We start from the raw sequence: 17,869 nt of genomic DNA on the forward strand, positions 1-17,869 counted from the left end.
AGTAGCGAATGCCAAAAACACGATCCAGATACGTCACCAAAAAGCCGAGAAACGATGATCAAAGGCTGAAATAAGAATCTAAGTCAGGAGGTAATAGCAACAATGTTGATACCACCGGCGACAGAGAAAATATGATAGAAAACGGGGATGGTTCCTAGTCCTGCCGCCCAGGGCAGGCCGGTAGATCACCTGACCTACCTGTAGCGAGTGGCGCGAAATTTGAATTTCTGTCGGGGACGACGGAGTCTTAGCTATGTATATATCTGACAGGTAAGTTGATTGTATGAAAATATAAAACAGGGGAATTCTTCTTACCTGTAAAGGTTTGAAGTTTTCTGGGGTCAACCCAAAGTATGCTAATTCCCACCATTCAGGCTGTATACGATTACTAAGAGGAATCCATAGCCTTCCAGCAATCCTCCATTTATGTGTTGTAAAACGGACTCTACATGACTTGAACAAGGTAATTCATACACCTTCATATCCTTTTACAATCCAAACACCAATTCAATCCCCAGGGGAAGCATACTGGCAGGTGTCTCCGCGCTCCCCGAAAGGTTATTGAATTGACGAATCAAATCAATCACCTCCACACACGAAGCCAGAAACTCTTGGTTTTCTCTTTCCTCCGGTTCTAATGTACTGTGTTCAGCCCCAGGAGACGTTAACTCTCTCCTATCCTCTGACAAACGTCCGGGTGCGTCATAGCCGTCTGACCATAACGACGAGGCATCTTTAATCTTTAATGACCACTGATGGCTCGATCTCGAATAGTTAGTAGGATTGAGAACGTATCTAACTGCAATCCTATATACAAATATGAGAGCAATTTTATCATATTACATTACTCTGACATCTAGAGTCTATGAAAAAAGTTTGAAAGCATCGGCATATGTATCAAGTTCACCAATGGCTTGTATCTCTCTTAGACTCTTTGTAGTCTCCACTGGCAACTCCGCGTTGGCCGCTAGCCCAGTGACCGTCGACACTTTCGCTCGTTCGGACTCTTGTAAACCGCTTCATCCTCTTGCTTTGAGCTTACTAGCTACTGACTTCTTGACTTTCTTGCTGATTGGGATGTGACAGTCCTGGCTCGAAGATGAAGAAGAATTTACTCTTCTCCTCTTGTCCCGAGAATCAGTCACGAAATCCCGTATCCTCCAACGCTTGACGGGTACACGCAGTGACGTCATCGAACTTAGCGATGACACCAGCTCGAGATAGAAGACAAGAAGACGAATCACGCATTTTCATTTTGTATTTCTTAGCAATTTTCACCTCTAAATCTTGTAATTTCTTCATTACTGAGTGTACCAATGAGTCAGAAAGCGTATTTGGTTCCAGATGCAGTGAAGTAGATCAAGAAGCAGTAGGCTGTGATATCATAGTGGCATCATGGATCTAAAGCCATTAGAGCTCTACAGCCGTTATAGCTCTAAAGCCGACATGGTTATCACTGCCTAGCCTACCACTGGATTGCTGACAACCTAAACGGCAAACGTCTAAAGTTGACCGAGCTAAAGTACTGCTTAAGCTTTCTTATTCAAAACATAACTGGAGCACAATGGCACAGCCGCTTATCTTACGAGAAAATTCATATTTCTCCATAAGTGTGTGCTCCCGAAATGAAAGCATAATATAATGATGCCACCAAAGAATACGAGAGGTTGGCAGCAGTGGGCTGTGACGTCAATGACTACCACCATTTTGCAAGCGGTTTTGGCTATGACGTCATCACACTTGATGGCGCTCTTGCAGCCAAGATCAAGAGACCCAACCTTCTGTGGCATTTCTACTTAACCCTCTTATGCCGATTGGACGTATTAAACGTCGATATAAATTGTCTGTCGGGTGCCGATTGGACGTATGGTACGTCGATAAAAAAAGTTTTTTAAAAAACTCGCAGAAAAATACTTATAGGCCTACCAGGCGAAAACTTTTGAATCACGCGCCCTGAGTGATGCTGGGAGCTCACGGATCAAGGCGTTGTTTTGTTTACAATCGTTACCGAGGCGCGCAAGCGCGAATTTCTTTCTTATCGCACTAAAAAGTATCAGTGACATATCTCTGAAAATTATTTTGTCACTGACATAATTTTGGACCATTTTGAATTAGCCGTTACATGGAGTATTATATATGAAAATGTGTGCAATTTCATGTACAATACAACAAAAAAACACTCATGATTATAGCTTTTATCAGTTTTGAAATATTTTCATATAAATAATGATAAGTGCCAAAATTTTAACCTTCAGTCAACTTTGACTGCCGAAATGGTCAAAAAACGCAATTGTAAGCTAAATCTCTTATATTCTAGTAATATTCAATCATTTACCTTCATTTTGCAACAACAAATTGGAAGTCTCTAGCACAATATTTTGATTTATGGTGAATTTATGAAAAAAAAAAAAGTTTTTCCCTTACGTACCACTCAGGGGTTCGGTAACTCTTCCGAAAAAATCTGAAATTTTTTCGTCCGATTGTCGTAATGTTTGCACCATGTTAAATTAGCCGTTACATAAAGTTTTATATATGAAAATGTGCGCAATTTTATGTAGAATACAACAATAAATAATTGAAGGTTGTAGCTTTTCTCATTTTCTAAATATTTGCATATAAATCACAATAAATAGAATAAAAACCACGTTCGGTCAAATTTGACTCTATCGAAATGGTCAAAAAATGCAATTGTAAGCTAAAACTCTTACAGTCTAATAATATTCAGTCATTCACCCTCAATTTGAAACAAATTCGAAGTCTCTAGCACAATATATAGATTTATGGTGATTTTTTAAAAAAAACTTTCCTTCCCTCCGCGCGTGGATTCTCCGCCGCAAATCTCCGAAATGCATACGTCGCATTCTCGTAATGTTTGCACCATGTTAAATTAGCCGTTACATAAAGTTTTATATATGAAAAAGTGCACAATTTCATGTAGAATACAACAAAACTTAATTGAAGGTTGTAGCTTTTCTCATTTTTTAAATATTTGCATATAAAAAAAAATATATGTAAAAATTTCAACATTTGGTCAATTTTAACTCGTCCGAAATGGTTGAAAACTGCAATTGTAAGCTAAAACTCTTTAAGTATAGTAATATTCAATCATTTGTCTTCATTTTGAAACAAACTGGAAGTCTCTAGAACAATATTTAGATTTATGGTGAATTTTTGAAAAAAACATTTTTTTACATCCGCGCGTTACGAATTCATGCATCATTTTGTGATAATATTTTTTCTGTGTTGCTTTGATCGTTTTATAATGTGTTATATACCAAAATGATCGCAATTTAGTGTACAATACAATGAAAAAATTAACTCTTTAGCTTTAACCGTTTTGGTCACAGCACGATTTGAATACAATTATATATGAAATTTTGTTTTTGCACTATCATATATCATATTATTTATATATGATAATGATATTTTCTTTCATTTCTAATGGTTGCATACTAAACTTCAGGCAATGACAAAAAAAGGAGCTAAATATGAACTCTTTAATCTTGAAAACTAAGTGCGCTATGATTTTTTTGATAAAATATTTTTTCCGCTTCCGCGCTCACTCCGAGACCCCCCGCCATACGGGGGACAATTTTTATTATACCCCTTCGACGTAAGAGGGTTAACAAGGATGTGAAGTAGAAATTATTCTTCTCCTCTTGGCACAAGGATCAGTCACAAAGTCCCTGATTCTAGCCTTCTCCAACTCTTCACAGCCACACTAGACTAAACTTCCAACATTCACTTGTTCGGCAATTCCAACTACTTCTTGTGCTTTCATATAATAAGGATGTACAATCCTGGCTCGAAGACGGAGAAGAAACTTCTCCTCTTGGCTTGAGGATCAGCTACGAAGTCCCTATTCTACCAGGATTGGTAGGAGAACGCACTGGCGTCAAAGCCAGTCACCTAAGCTTGTTGACGCCTAAGCGGAAGGATGCGGAGGAAAGACTTGTGTCTTTTCCATTATGTGACTGTTATATCTCCTAACGCTTGTAATTTCTCTCAAAAACAATGTGCATTAAAAATCTCCAAATCCGAAAGCATAGTTGTAATTACTCTTGTACCTCGAAGTGAAAATGGAAGACTGTCTCCGTGTAGGCTGCAGCTGTGAAGTGACATCATGGTGGTCGCCATGTTTATGAACATCACTGAGCATCTCGAATACAAACCAGCACTCTACCAGAAGTGCAAGGCTGTTGATGTTATTTCGTTGGCATAGAAAAACAACCTGATATTAAAAGGCTGCCTTGTTTGCACTATCTGCTTTCTTTACAGATGACAACACATCCGACCGTCATTCAGTGCCTATCAGATAAAAGGGGCATTCATAACGTGGGACCCTGGATGGCAGCACGACGTTATACATCAAACCAACTGTCCTTCTTGGGTTGGTTCTCCTGATAAGCCTAACGCCGACCGCACACCCTGCATCATCTCTACCTCCACGATATCTTGGAACAAAAACAAGATGGCGATGCACCTCCTCCCCACAGGGAAAGGAGCACAATTAGTCATAATTACTTATTACTTCCCAAAGCACATCCTGATACATCCAAGCTTTGGATTTACAGGCAATCCATATGAATATGTGATATTCCAAAGCACAGGTAACAAATTAACTGTACCTTAAAAGTTTCTGCACCTACGACTTACTACATGAGAGTACCTCGACATCGAAATCGAAGAAAATATCAGGTGTTTATCTACTTCTTGTGATATCCAGGAAGTCTCAAAGCATGAGAAGGCTTCATGTTCACATGCCCGGGAATTCCAAACAACAAATTCAAAACAACGGGGAAACTAAACCGGCTTTAAAAGGACGGAAGAAAAAAAACACGTCCTCTCTTAAAGGAGTAAAAAAATAACTAACGGGGGTCACGAGTTAAAGTAGGGTATGTGGGTGGCTCCACATGTCTCGTGACCAAGCACAGACGCCAATAGTCCCTTGCGTACACAATTATTTTAAACTTTACCGGTTTCCAGCTGGCGCTGAGTATTTATCCTAATGTTAAGACCGAAGGTTTATTTCGTATATGAACAAATGCTATTTTATTAACTTTCATTATCAATAAACCAACCTAAATTATGACAATAAGTACGTACTATTACAAAATGATATTGTTAACCCTCTTAAGCCGGAGCCCTAAAAATCAAACGTCTCCCGTATGCCGGGCCTGGTTTGGAGTGAGCGCGGAAGTGGAAAAAAATAATTTTTCAAAAAATTACAGCGCGCGTACTTTTGAAGATTAGAGTTCATTTTTGGCTCCTTTTTTTGTCATTGCCTGAAGTTTAGAATGCAACCATCAGAAATGAAAATAATATCATTATCATAGTAATAATGCGATATATGGTAGCGAAAAAAAAAAAACAAAAAAAAAAAAAATTCATACATAATTGTGATTCAAATCACGCTGTGCAGAAAACGGTCAAGCTAACCAGTTACTTTTTTTTGCGTTGTATTGTACACTAAATTGCAATCATTTTGATATATAATACATTGTAAAACAATAAAAGTAACACCGGAAAAATATTATCACAAAATGATGTACGAATTCGTAAACGCGCGGACGCAAAAAAATATTTTTTTCAAAAATTCACCGTAATTCTAAATAATGTTCTAGAGACTTCCAATTTGTTTCGAAATTAAGACAAATGATTGAATATTACGATACTGTAAGAGTTTTAGATTAGAATTGCAGATTTCGACCATTTCGGACGAGTTAAATTTGACCGAATGTCGAAATTTTAATATATATATTTTTTCATATGCACATATTTCGAAGATGGAAAAAGCTACAACCTTCAATTATTTTTTATTGTATTCTTCATGAATTTGCGCACATTTTGATATATGAAACTCTATAAAAAGGCTAATATGAAAAGGAGCAAATATTAGGATAATGCCATGTACTATTTCGGAGACTTGCGGCCGCGAATCGGTCGCGCGGAGTGAAGGTAAATATATTTTTCAAAAATTCACCATAAATCACATATTGTTTTAGAGACTTCAAATTTGTTTCAAAATGAAGAAACATGACGGAATATTACTAGGCGTAAGAGTTTTAGCTTACAATTGCGTTTTTCAACTATTTCGGTAGAGTCAAATTTGACCGACGTGGTTTTTTTTTTTCTATTTATCGTGATTTATATGCAAATATTTCGAAAAAAGAGAAAAGCTACAACCTTCAATCATTTTTTTTTTAGTTGTATTCTACATGAAATTGCGCACATTTTCATATATAAAACTTTATGAAACAGCTAATTTTAAATGGTGCAAACATTTCGACAATCGCACAAAAAAATTCTGATTTTTTCGGAAGAGTTACCGCGCGAACGTAATCATAAATTCACCATAAATCAAAATATTGTGCTAGAGACTTCCAAGTCGTTGCAAATGAAGTAAATGATTGAATATTACTAGAATATAAGAGTTTTAGCTTACAATTGCGTTTTTCGACCATTTCGGTAGAGTCAAAGCTGACCGAAAGTTGAAATTTTTGCACTTAACGTTATTTATATGAAAATATTTCAAAACTGATAAAAGCTACAACCATGGGTTGTCTTTTGTTGTATTGTGCATGAAATTGCGCACATTTCCATATATAGAACTTTATGTAACGGCAAATTTAAAAGGGTGCAAACATTAGGACAATCGCACGAAAAAATTTATCGGAAGAGTTATCGCACGAACGTAAGGAAAAAGTTTTTTTCATAAATTCACCATAAATCGAAATATTGTGCTAGAGACGTCCAATTTGTTGCAAAATGAAGGCAAATGATTGAATATTACTATAATATAAGAATTTTAGCTTACAATTGCGTTTCTCGACCATTTCTGTAGAGTCAAAGTTGACCGAAGGTTGAAATTTTTGCACTTATCGTTATTTATATGAAAATATTTCAAAATTGATAAAAGCTACAATCATGAGTATTTTTAGTTGTATTGTGGGCATGAAATTGCGCACATTTTCATATATAATACTTCATGTAAAATTGACTAAGTTAAAATGGTTGCCCCCTCAATAATTATGTCAAAGTGACGAAATAATTTCCGAGATGTGTCACTGATACTTTTTAGTGCGATAAGAAAGAAATTCGCGCTTGCGCGCCTGCGTAGCGATTGTAAACAAAACAACGCCTTGATCCGTGAACTCCCAGCATCCCCCAAGGCGCGTGATACAAAAGTTTTCGGCTGGTAGGCCTATAAGTATTTTTCCGCGAATTTTTAAAAAAACTTTTTTGAGCCGACGTATGATACGTCCAATCGGCATACGGGAGACATTTTGACTCGACGTTGATACGTCCAATCGGCGTAAGAGGGTTAAGATACAATAAAGTTTTGTACATACTTACTGGCAGATATACTTAGCTATAGACTCGGTCGTCCCGACAGAATTTCAAAAACTCGCGGCACACGCGACAGGTAGGTCAGGTGATCCACCATTCCCGCCGCTGGGTGCGGGGTCTGGAACTATTCCCGTTTTCTAAGCCATAATTTCTCTACACCTGTCTCCTGAGGGAGGCTGGGTGGGTCCATTAATCGTATCTACTCTGCCAGGTAAGTATGTACAAAACTTTATTGTATCTTAACAATATCATTTTTGTACAAGTAACTTACCAGCAGATATATACTTAGCTGATTGGCACCCTTGTGGCGGCAAGAGACAGCTAAAAACAAAATAATACTTAACTAAATACATTAAAAAACAGGGAAAAACAACCTATGTTCTTGGATAACATAATCCATAGTTCCTACCTTATTGGGCTGAAGACTTCATGACTACTGTCGATGAGTCTGCTTGCCTCAAGAGTTTCAACGAGGAATGAACCTATGGTTGAATACTCTTTGGATCGTGTCAATGGGGCTAGCCCGCTTACGCGACAGAGCCTATACTGGATCGTACCAATGGGGGGCTGACCCACTTACCATGGTAGAGCCTTGACCTTTTGTCATATCAATGGAGACTCGCCCTCTTACATGACAGAGTTAAGGTTATTAAACAAATCACAAAGAGCACTGAAGCCAATCCCGATCACCTGACCATGTTAGTCTTGTTACACTCTATGAATTGTAAGAGGGTCCCTATTCCCTCTGACAATTAACCAATAAAACAACCACCAATAAACAGTAATTTAAGCCTTAAACTAAATAGGAAGGATTAGCCTCAGCCCTTCTCCCAGCACTGAATTCGCCGAAACATACGCTCCCAGAGCAAAGCACTTTTCGTACGAATTTTACAAATAACATCTTCCAGGTAATTCGAGGCGAACACCGAATTACATCTCCAAAATGTCGAATCTATAAGAGCCTGAAGCGACCATGTTTTGTGAAATGCCATCGACGTAGCTATGGCTCTCACTTCATGAGCTCTCACTCTGAGAACCTTGAAATGCTCTTCTTCGCATTTAAGGTGAGCTTCCCTTATTACATCTTTTATGAAGAATGTAAGGGCGTTCTTAGAAATCGCTCTTTTCGGATCTCTTACAGAGCACCAAAGACTTTCTTCTGTACCTTTCAGCAACTTCTTCTTCTCCAGGGTAGAACTTGAGTGCCCTGACTGGACACAAAGTCCTTTCTAGTTCTCTCCCTGTTAATGAAGATATTCCTTTTATCTCAAAGCTTCTTGGCCAAGGCTTTGAGGGATTTTTCATTTTTTTTTCGCTAGAAAAAATGGTTGAAAGGAGCAAATCGCTGAATCTTTCTTAAACCCCACTTTACCTTCCAAAGCTTGCAACTCGCTCACTCTCTTGGCTGTTGCTAACGCAAAAAGGAATAAAGACTTTCTTGTTAAGTCCCTAAACGAAGCTGCGTGAGACGGTACGAATTTTGTCCGACATTAGGAACTTGAGGACCACATCCAAGTTCCAGCTAGGCTTCTTGATTACATGTTCTTTCGTGGTCTCAAAAGACTTTATAATGGTCATGAAGATCTTTATTGTTTGTCAGATCTATTCCTCTATGTCGAAAAACTGAGGCCAGCATACTTCTGTAACCCTTCACTGTTGAAACTGCCAGGTTACAGTCTTTTCTCAAATATAGGAGAAAATCTGCGATTTCAGTTACCAGAGGTAACTGGAGGAGGATATTTTTCTTTTCCCTACACCATCTTCTAAACAACTCCCACTTCGACTGATATACTTTAGAATGGAGACTCTTCTGGCTCTTGCAATAGCCTTCGCCACTTCTCGTGAAAAGCCCCTTGCTCTGACAAGTCCTTCGACAGTCTGAAGGCGGTCAGACTTAGAGCGGGGAGGTTTTTGTGAAACCTGTCGAAGTGGGGTTGTTTGAGAAGATCGTTCCTTAGTGGAAGCGATCTTGGAAAATCCACTAACCACTCCAGCACCTCTGTGAACCAATCGAGAGCCGGCCAAAAGGGAGCGATGAGGGTCATTCTTGTTCCTTCCGAGCAAGCGAACTTCCTCAACACTTCTCCTACTATCTTGAAAGGAGGGAAGGCGTACGCGTCCAAGCCCGTCCAATCTAGCAGAAAGCTGTCTACTGCTACTGCTTGAGGATCCGAGATCGGGAGCAATAGGTTTCTAATCTGTGGTTCTTGTTGGTCGCGAACAGGTCTATATTGGGCCTTCCCCACAGATGCCACAGTTTGTTGGCAAATCTGAGGATTGAGTCCATTGTTCCGTGGGTAGGACTTGATCTTTTCTGCTTAACAGATCTGCCCGGACATTTTTCTCTCCCTGTACAAACCTTGTGAGGAGAGAGATCTTCCTTTCCTGTGCCCAAATCAGCAGATCCTTTGCTGATTCGTACAGGGAAAAGGAATGCGTCCCCCCTTGCTTCTTTATATAAGCGAGGGCTGGTTGTGTTGTCCGAGTGAATCTGAATCCCCAGGACCTGAGACTGTTCCTCGAAATGAACCAAAGCTAGATGAATGGCTGTTAGCTCTTTCTTGTTGATGTGCCCAAAGGACACTGTTCTCCTTCCCAAATGCCTGACACTTCTTGCGAACCTAGGGTCGCTCCCCACCCTGAATCTGAGGCGTCTGCAAACAACGCTAGGCGCGGGTTCTGTAAGCGAAGGGAGATTCCTTTGCTTAGTTTCTGTGGATCTAACCACCAACGGATATTCTCCTTGATCCGTTTCGAGATTGGAAAAAAAAGTCTCTCCCAGATTGTTGGACTTCCATCCACTTCTCCTTCAGATAAAATTGAAGGGGTCGTAGGTGAAGTCTTCCTAAGGAAACGAACTGTTCCATCGAGGAGAGGGTCCCCAGCAAGCTCATCCATTCCCTCTCGGAACAATGTTCTTTCCTTAAGAAGTACTGACACCTTTTCTAGGCAGCGTTCTCTCCTTTCCTGCGAAGGATACGCTAGAAAATCCCGAGAATCCATCTGAATCCCCAGATAGACAATACTTTGCTGGGGAGTCAGCATGGATTTCTCGTGATTTACTAAAAGTCCTAAGGACTTTGTCAACTTTAGAGTCACTAAAAGGTCCTCCAGACATTTTTTCTCCGATTGGGCTCTTATTAGCCAATCGTCCAGATATAACGAGATCCTGATCCCTTCCAGATGTAGCCAATAAGCTACATTCTTCATGATGTCCGTAAAGACTTGAGGGGCAGTCGAAAGTCCGAAGCACATCGCTCGGAACTGGAACACTTTCCCTTGGAACATGAACCTCAGATATTTCCTTGCTGCCGGATGAATTGGCACATGGAAATACGCATCCTGAAGGTCCAGGGACACCATCCAGTCCCCTGGACGAAGAGCAGATAGAACAGAGGAAGACGTCTCCATTGAAAATTTCTTCTTCAAGACAAAGAAATTCAGGGCACTGACGTCTAGAACTGGTCTCCATCCCCCCGATGCTTCGGTACCAGAATAGCCGATTGTAGAATCCTGGAGACTGGAGATCTTGAACCAGTTCTACCGCTTCCTTGGAAATCATCTGTTCCACTGCTTGCAACATAGCAAGCTTTCGGACCGGATCCGAGTATCTGGCGGTTTAACTCCCTTGGAGTTGTCGTCAAGGGAGGATTTTTCCCTGAAGGGGTATCAAGTATCCTTTTTTCAGGATAGAGAGGGACCAGGAGTCCGCTCCCTTCTGCACCCAGACTTTGGCAAAGTGGAGTAGCCTGGCGCCTACCTTTCGTCTGGAGGACTTGCTGTTCATCTAGACTTCCCGAAGGACCTTCTAGATGGTCTACTCTTTCTCTCTGGTCTTCGACCTCTAAGAGGGGCTCTAGAAGAGGAGGCCCCTCGAAAGGGCTGAACAAAAGAGGGTCTCTCTTTCTTCTCTATCGGCACTGCGGCCTAAACTTCTTGGCTGAGTGCGTGAGGAGATCTTGAGTTGCCTTCTCCGTAAGAGATTTCGAAACCTCTCTAACCGTCTCTTGTGGAAAAAGGTGCGGGGATAAAGGAGCAAAAAGAAGAGATGTCCTTTGCAAGGGTGATACTGCTCTTGCTAAGAAAGAGCTAAAGACAGATCTCTTCTTCAAAACTCCCGTTCCAAAAAGAGAGGCAACTTCCACAGAACCGTCCATGACCGCTCTGTCCAGACAAGCCAGGACGCTCGAAAGTTCCTCCATGGAAACAAAGTCCGTGTCCTGAGCTCTCTTCGCTAATGCTCCTAACGCCCAGTCCATAAAGTTGAAGACTTCTAGGGTTTTAAAGAGGCCCTTTAGAAGGTGGTCCAGCTCACACATGCCCCAAGTCGCCTTAGCAGACAGCAACGACTTCCTTCTAGCAGAGTCCACTAAGGAAGCAAAATCCGCATCCGCGGAAGAAGGCAGGCCTAACCCCATCGGCTCTTTGGTCTCGTACCACCTTCCTGGTTTGCCTGTTAACTTGGAAGGAGGGCAGGAAAAAACTGTCTTGCCCGCTTCCCTTCTGGAAGTCAACCACTCTGAAAAAGTTTCAATGCCTTTTTCATACAAAGAGCGGGGCGCATCTTAACGAAGGAAGACGATTTGAGAGCTTTAGTGCTGGACATCAACGATCCTGGTGAAGGAGGGTCCGCAGGATGAAGGGAGTCTCCGAACTCCTTTAGCAGCAAAGAGAAAGTCTCTTGTAGTCCGAAACTGCTACATCTACAGGCTCTTCGTCTTCCGATACCTGGTTCCAACTGATCTACAGAAGGAGGTCGTTTTGGAGTGATCTGGCTCTTCCCGGGAGAAGAACTCCTTTCCCGAGAAGGGGAGCGCGGACATTAGCACTCCTATACGAAGAGTGAGGCTCCTGTCTGTCGGCAACACTCTTGTGCCTACTAGACTCTTGTTGTCTAGGTTCGTCGGGTTCGTGGCGCTTGCTAGGCTCCTGGCGTCCTGATTCAGGGCGCTTGAAAAGATCCCCACGTCCTGATTCCTGACGCTTAACCCCTTCGCCACTGGCCTGCTGCATTGCTGCTAATGGCTTGCATACCGCATGAGACCCCCTGTCGACCGCGAGTATCAATCATTACTGGCTCCCTCTAAATTTTTATGTTATTCATATTTTTCCTTTACATTCTTATGTGAAAACATTGTGTACGGATATCAATGAATATTTTTTTACCCCATTGTCAAAAATTACAAAAAATATAGTAAGAATATCAGAAAAAATAGGAATATTTAGTGGAAAAAGTAATTGCAGAAGTAGGAACTGTTATAAAGTAGTAGAAATAGTAGTAAAGTAATAGAAATAAAGTAGCAGAAAAAGTATTAAAGTAGCAGTAAAATAGTAGTAGTGGTAATAGCAGTACTAGTTTTCTTACTGAAACAGTTATTCCTAGGTTTCATACAGAAATAGCGGTATACATCAATGAATGTTTACGGCACTGGTAATAATAATAATAAAACAATAATAATAGTAATAATAATAATAATAATAATAATAATAATGATAATAATAATAATAATAATAATAATAATAATAATAATAATAATAAAAGCAACAGCATCTCGTGACCAATACGTATACATATGGGGCAGATTATTCACTCCCATTATCATCAGCAAGCTATAAAAAAACACATCTCATCACGAGTAACAGGCCTCCATAGAAGTCCTTTCACCTTACGCTTTCCTGTTGAATGAAAGTACTACTCTGCCCGAGCATTCATCCATTCACACAATTTGTCAATTACATCACCACAAAAAAGGAGAAAAAATGCACCACGTAAGCAGGTGAAATCTGGTGTGTAAGCAGGAATCCTATTACCACCCTCCATGAATCAGGGGGGCCTGGGTCTGGGTGCAAGTCACAAGATGGATCAGTTATGAACCGCCAGCCTTCATCGACAAGAGGTTCAATGTCTTCGAAACACTCTTTTTGTCACTGTCAACCTCTAAGAAATTATCACTATAATCATCATCTGATAGATTTGGCAGGTACTCAGACCCTGACTCTGAAACACTATCATCTGACATGATACTGAAAAAAAAAAGAACATAAAATAACTGCAATCAAAGGGAAAAAGGTTTAGAATTAAAATCTACATGTTTACGACAAAATCGTCATCATCCTTCCCAAATAATAGCCTGAGGCGCACTGGCATATGTTGGCCAGTACCCCTCCTAATATCCCATATGAAAATGACGTCACGACATCCATCGGACGCTCATTGGTTAGAATGAATTGTGGGTGGAGCTTCAGCACCTCTCTCGTACACAATACTGTGTCTGGAAACCATCCAAGCTGAAGAAAACGCTTGCTTTTCGAGGAGGGATGAAAGACGTACACGCGTACGTCCCGGTCTTTATTACTGTACCGTAAAAGACGTACATGTGTACGTCCCAGTGCTGAAGGGGTTAACAGGCTCTTGGCGCCCTAACACTTGACGCCTAACGTACTCCTGGCGTCCTGTTTTCTGGCGTCCTAACTCCTGGCGCCCTGACTCCTGACGCCTGACTCCTGGCGCCCTGACTCCTGGCGCCCTGACTCCTGGCGCCCTGACTCCTGGCGCCCTGACTCATGGCGTCCTGGCTCAAAGCGTCCTGATTCCTGCCTTCTAGCAGAATCCTGACGTCCTGAATCCAGCGTTCTAAGAGGCTCTTGACTGTCCTTTCTTGCGTCTTGCTGCCTCTTTGCGTCTGTCTGGCTCCTGGTCTGAAGACCCAAGGGATCCTGATACCTAAACCTCGGTTTTCCGGTTCCTTGTAGCTAAACCGATCGAGACTTCTGCTCGATGCGCTGTGTCTAAGAGGGCGCTTCGGGGAAGCCAGCCTATAGGGCGAAAGGGCTCTTCTCTCAGGAGAACAACTCCTATCCGACGAGTCCCTTGACGAAGGCGATAAACGCCCTGGAGAACGTGAGAGTTCTCTCCTATACGAAGAAGGACGCTTAGCGGAACTCTTAACAGGGAGCGAGACATCCTTCCTCCTTGTAGAGTCCTTAGCAAAAGAGCCTACGAGCGACGCTAATGCTCTTGCAGATTAACCAAAAACTTCTTGGTCGGATCCTGAAGAGCAGGCTCCTCTTGTCTAGTCCTCTTAGGTCCCGAAGGCCAATCCTCGGAAAAACGCTCTGGGCTGGAGTCAGCAGCGTCTCCTTTAGGCGCCTTCCAGGCTCTCTTCAAAAGGGCGCGAACGGAGGAGGCCGAACTCCATCCTCGTTTAGGAGAGGAAGAGTCTGAGGCCGAAAAACACTCCTTAAGGACGCCTTTTCTGCGGCAATCCGAGGCAGCCTGGGACTTAACAACAGGATCTGCCGAAGGGACGCCTGACCGTTGGGGATGTTCTGCATCCTCCCTGCGGCTTTCGACATTCCTCCTCCCCTGGTCCTGGGAGTTTGGAAGAGGTTCTAGGCCTAGGAGCAATGAGGAACCGGTCAGACGCCCCCTCCACTGCACTGGGGACACTGCACAAGTCCACTATCACCACTCTTACCTTGGTTTAGAGCTCGTAGCTGAGCTTGAAGTTTCTTAATTGAAGCTTTTACATTTTCCCTCTCTGATGAAGAATCTTTGGATTCAGAACAGGGAGAAAGCAGCTGAGGCTAAGGGAAAATTGTTAGATGGAGAGTTAATTTCTTGTTCTAAGGAGCAAGATCTACTAGATGACCTAGCTGAAGCCTTCCTCACTCTATCTCTCTCAAGCTTCCTAACATATGATGATAATTCCTTCCATTCAAGCTCCGTAAGGTTCTCGCATTCCACACAGGTGTTACTAAAAGAACATTCATTCTCCCTGCATTTAGCGCAAATACTATGCGGATCAATAATGCCGATTTAGGCAGCCTAACCTTACAGTCTTCCCTACTGCAAACTCTAAACATAGGTGAAGCCTTAGCGTCAGACATCGTGAAAGAGTAGTCAAAACCAAAGTCGAAAAACAGTCCACAATAAGCGTATGCCAAGCCAGAGAAAAAACAGGAATACGTCACCCAAAAAACCAATCCAAATTCTCGGCAAACGAGTTGAAATCCAAGATGGAGGAACGAACAATAGGTGTTGTCCGTTCAACCGACAGAGAAATTATGGCTTAGAAAACGGGAATAGTTCCAGACCCCCGCCACCCATCGGCGGGAATGGGGTGGATCACCTGACCTACCTGTCGCGTGTGCCGCGAGTTTTGAAATCTGTCAGGACGACCGAGTCTATAGCTAAGTATATCTGCTGGGTAAGTTACTTGTCAAAAAACATCAAATCTGTTATTACCATTAAAAAAGGAAACATCAGAAGTCAATTACCATTAAAAAAGGAACATCAGAAAGTCAAAGTCATTCTAAACATATAAATCCGGACTATCAATGTAATGGAAAAATTAACACTAGGCTACAATGTCCTTCAAAAACAATAAGAATTTAGACTGGATCCTATACTAATTTACTTGCAATTCTGCAATAATCAAAAATCAATTGTGCCAACACAGTGTTCTGGAGGCATAAAAAAATAAATATTTAAGTTATAAGTAAGATGCTGTTTTAAGTCTGGTGATAAGCCCAGTTCTATGATTTAAATGAGATTTGATTAATAAGCTGCATTTATCTTGTGCTAGTTAAAATAGAAGACAGTTATGTGTAGGGTACAACATATTAGATTTGTAGTTTAACATGAAAACACTGAAATTTGACTGCAATTTTAAACAATTCTTTAACCTATTTGGTAACCTAACATATGGGTGTTAACCACAATACAAAAAAAAATCTCCATTCTTCTTTACCCTACAAATAACAATCTAACAATTAATGAAAATTCCCAGCAAGAACTGCCAGTATGTGAAGGCCTATCATACCCAAGCTAAATCTAATGATCTTCAAAAACTTTGCCTAACTAAAGACGTCAACTCTCCCACCAGGCTTTTAAACTGACCCTCTTCAAATGCCTCCACAACCCACATCCTTGCTGAATTTCAAGTACAAATAGCTCTTAGTGCCCTGCATTCTCTACATACTAGTGCAATACCAGTTGTAGTCTAGTTAAGTATCCCTGAAGATACAATAAAACTTGAGCTACACTCAACCTGGTATTCCTCGGCATGCTTGAGTGTGTGCTACCCACGCACCGGGGTCAATCGGCCGAACTGGCTCAGTGCGAGGTATGGTGAAGTAACCTTTGGGGTTGGGGTCCCAACACTCGCCAAACAACCAGCTTTATAGGGCTGCAGTATGGGAAGCAAACAGATTAACACAGATACATGACTAAAGACTTATTACCTGCTAAGGCAAAGATTGATACTGGTATACATAACATTGCATTTACACATTATAAAAACAAGTGAGGCCCAACCACTATCAATATTTTCAAATTTTATTTACTTGTAGGTCATTAATTTCTTTCAATTCCACAACAACAAAATTTCACTAAATAAATTCTAAAGCATATACTACTGGATAAGGCATTTATTGCACTGCTGCTTCATTTTCACTAAATTTATTTTATAAGAATCTGCAAATTTATCCCACAGCAATTATTAATACAGGTATTTTTTTCTTGAATGAAAACTTGGGATAAAAGACATTGTATAAAAGACATTTTCATTATACTGTATTCTCTTCTTCAGCGTAGAGATACTACAAAGTTAATTATATTCTTTGCAATATACAAAAACAATGTACTTTTTACAAAGTACAAAATCAACAAAATACACCTACATACCAATTATACCAAACATCATTAACCTTCCACACCAATCAAAAACATGTTAAACACTTTTCTTCTGGCCAAATAGCAATCCAAATCCCTTAATGAAAATACTCTTCACACTTAACAATCATGAAAAATAGTACATAAAGCTCTCAATCTCATACAAATACAATTTTGACTTCACACAAAACTTATGACACATCTAAGCATTTATAATTAACTGATGTAACCTGTAATCAATTGTCCAGGATTGACTAGGGTCATTCTATATTTCTCATACAGCATCCCAATCAGGTTATACTATTTCAGACTGCAAATTTTATGAACACCTATAAATGTACTTTTACGAACTACCAAAATAACCTGACGATACAGACACGTAAAATAATTTGAATTTCCCATTCACGTCCAATATTGACAAATTTCGTAAAATCCTGAGGTCATTAACAATATACACTTCAGGAACATTTATATCAAGATCACTCATCATCATGAAATCAACCACCCATGTAGTAAATCATCCAAAATTCCTGAAAGAAAAACTAGAGGTCTGTTCCCATTGCCAAGAATTAAATGTACAGTACGTACACAATACTGCGCAAAAATTAGAATTAATTTTGACTTACTTTTACAAAAAAAATTAAAGGTTTTTATCTTTAAAAAAATTACAGTTTTATTTCCATCTTCACAAAATATTTCACTTCTCTCACAAAGAAACAGTCATGATTTTATATAACACTGAAAAGACTACAAAAGATAACAAGCAAATTCATCTTGAATCAATTCCTGATGAAGACTAAAGATGGAAACTTACCCAGGTTTTTGAACTACCTCTCGTAATAC

The 17,869-nt window shown here is 40.5% G+C and overlaps 1 protein-coding gene across 1 annotated transcript in view; it reads left to right on the forward strand.

Annotated features, from left to right (window-relative positions):
• The window catches only part of LOC135202473 (segment polarity protein dishevelled homolog DVL-3-like), a gene marked incomplete in the record, with an annotated part of 138,498 nt that overhangs the window by 69,854 nt on the left and 50,775 nt on the right, over positions 1 to 17,869 (forward strand).

Source organism: Macrobrachium nipponense, chromosome 30 (assembly GCF_015104395.2).
Source record: "Macrobrachium nipponense isolate FS-2020 chromosome 30, ASM1510439v2, whole genome shotgun sequence".
Taxonomy (NCBI): domain Eukaryota; kingdom Metazoa; phylum Arthropoda; class Malacostraca; order Decapoda; family Palaemonidae; genus Macrobrachium; species Macrobrachium nipponense.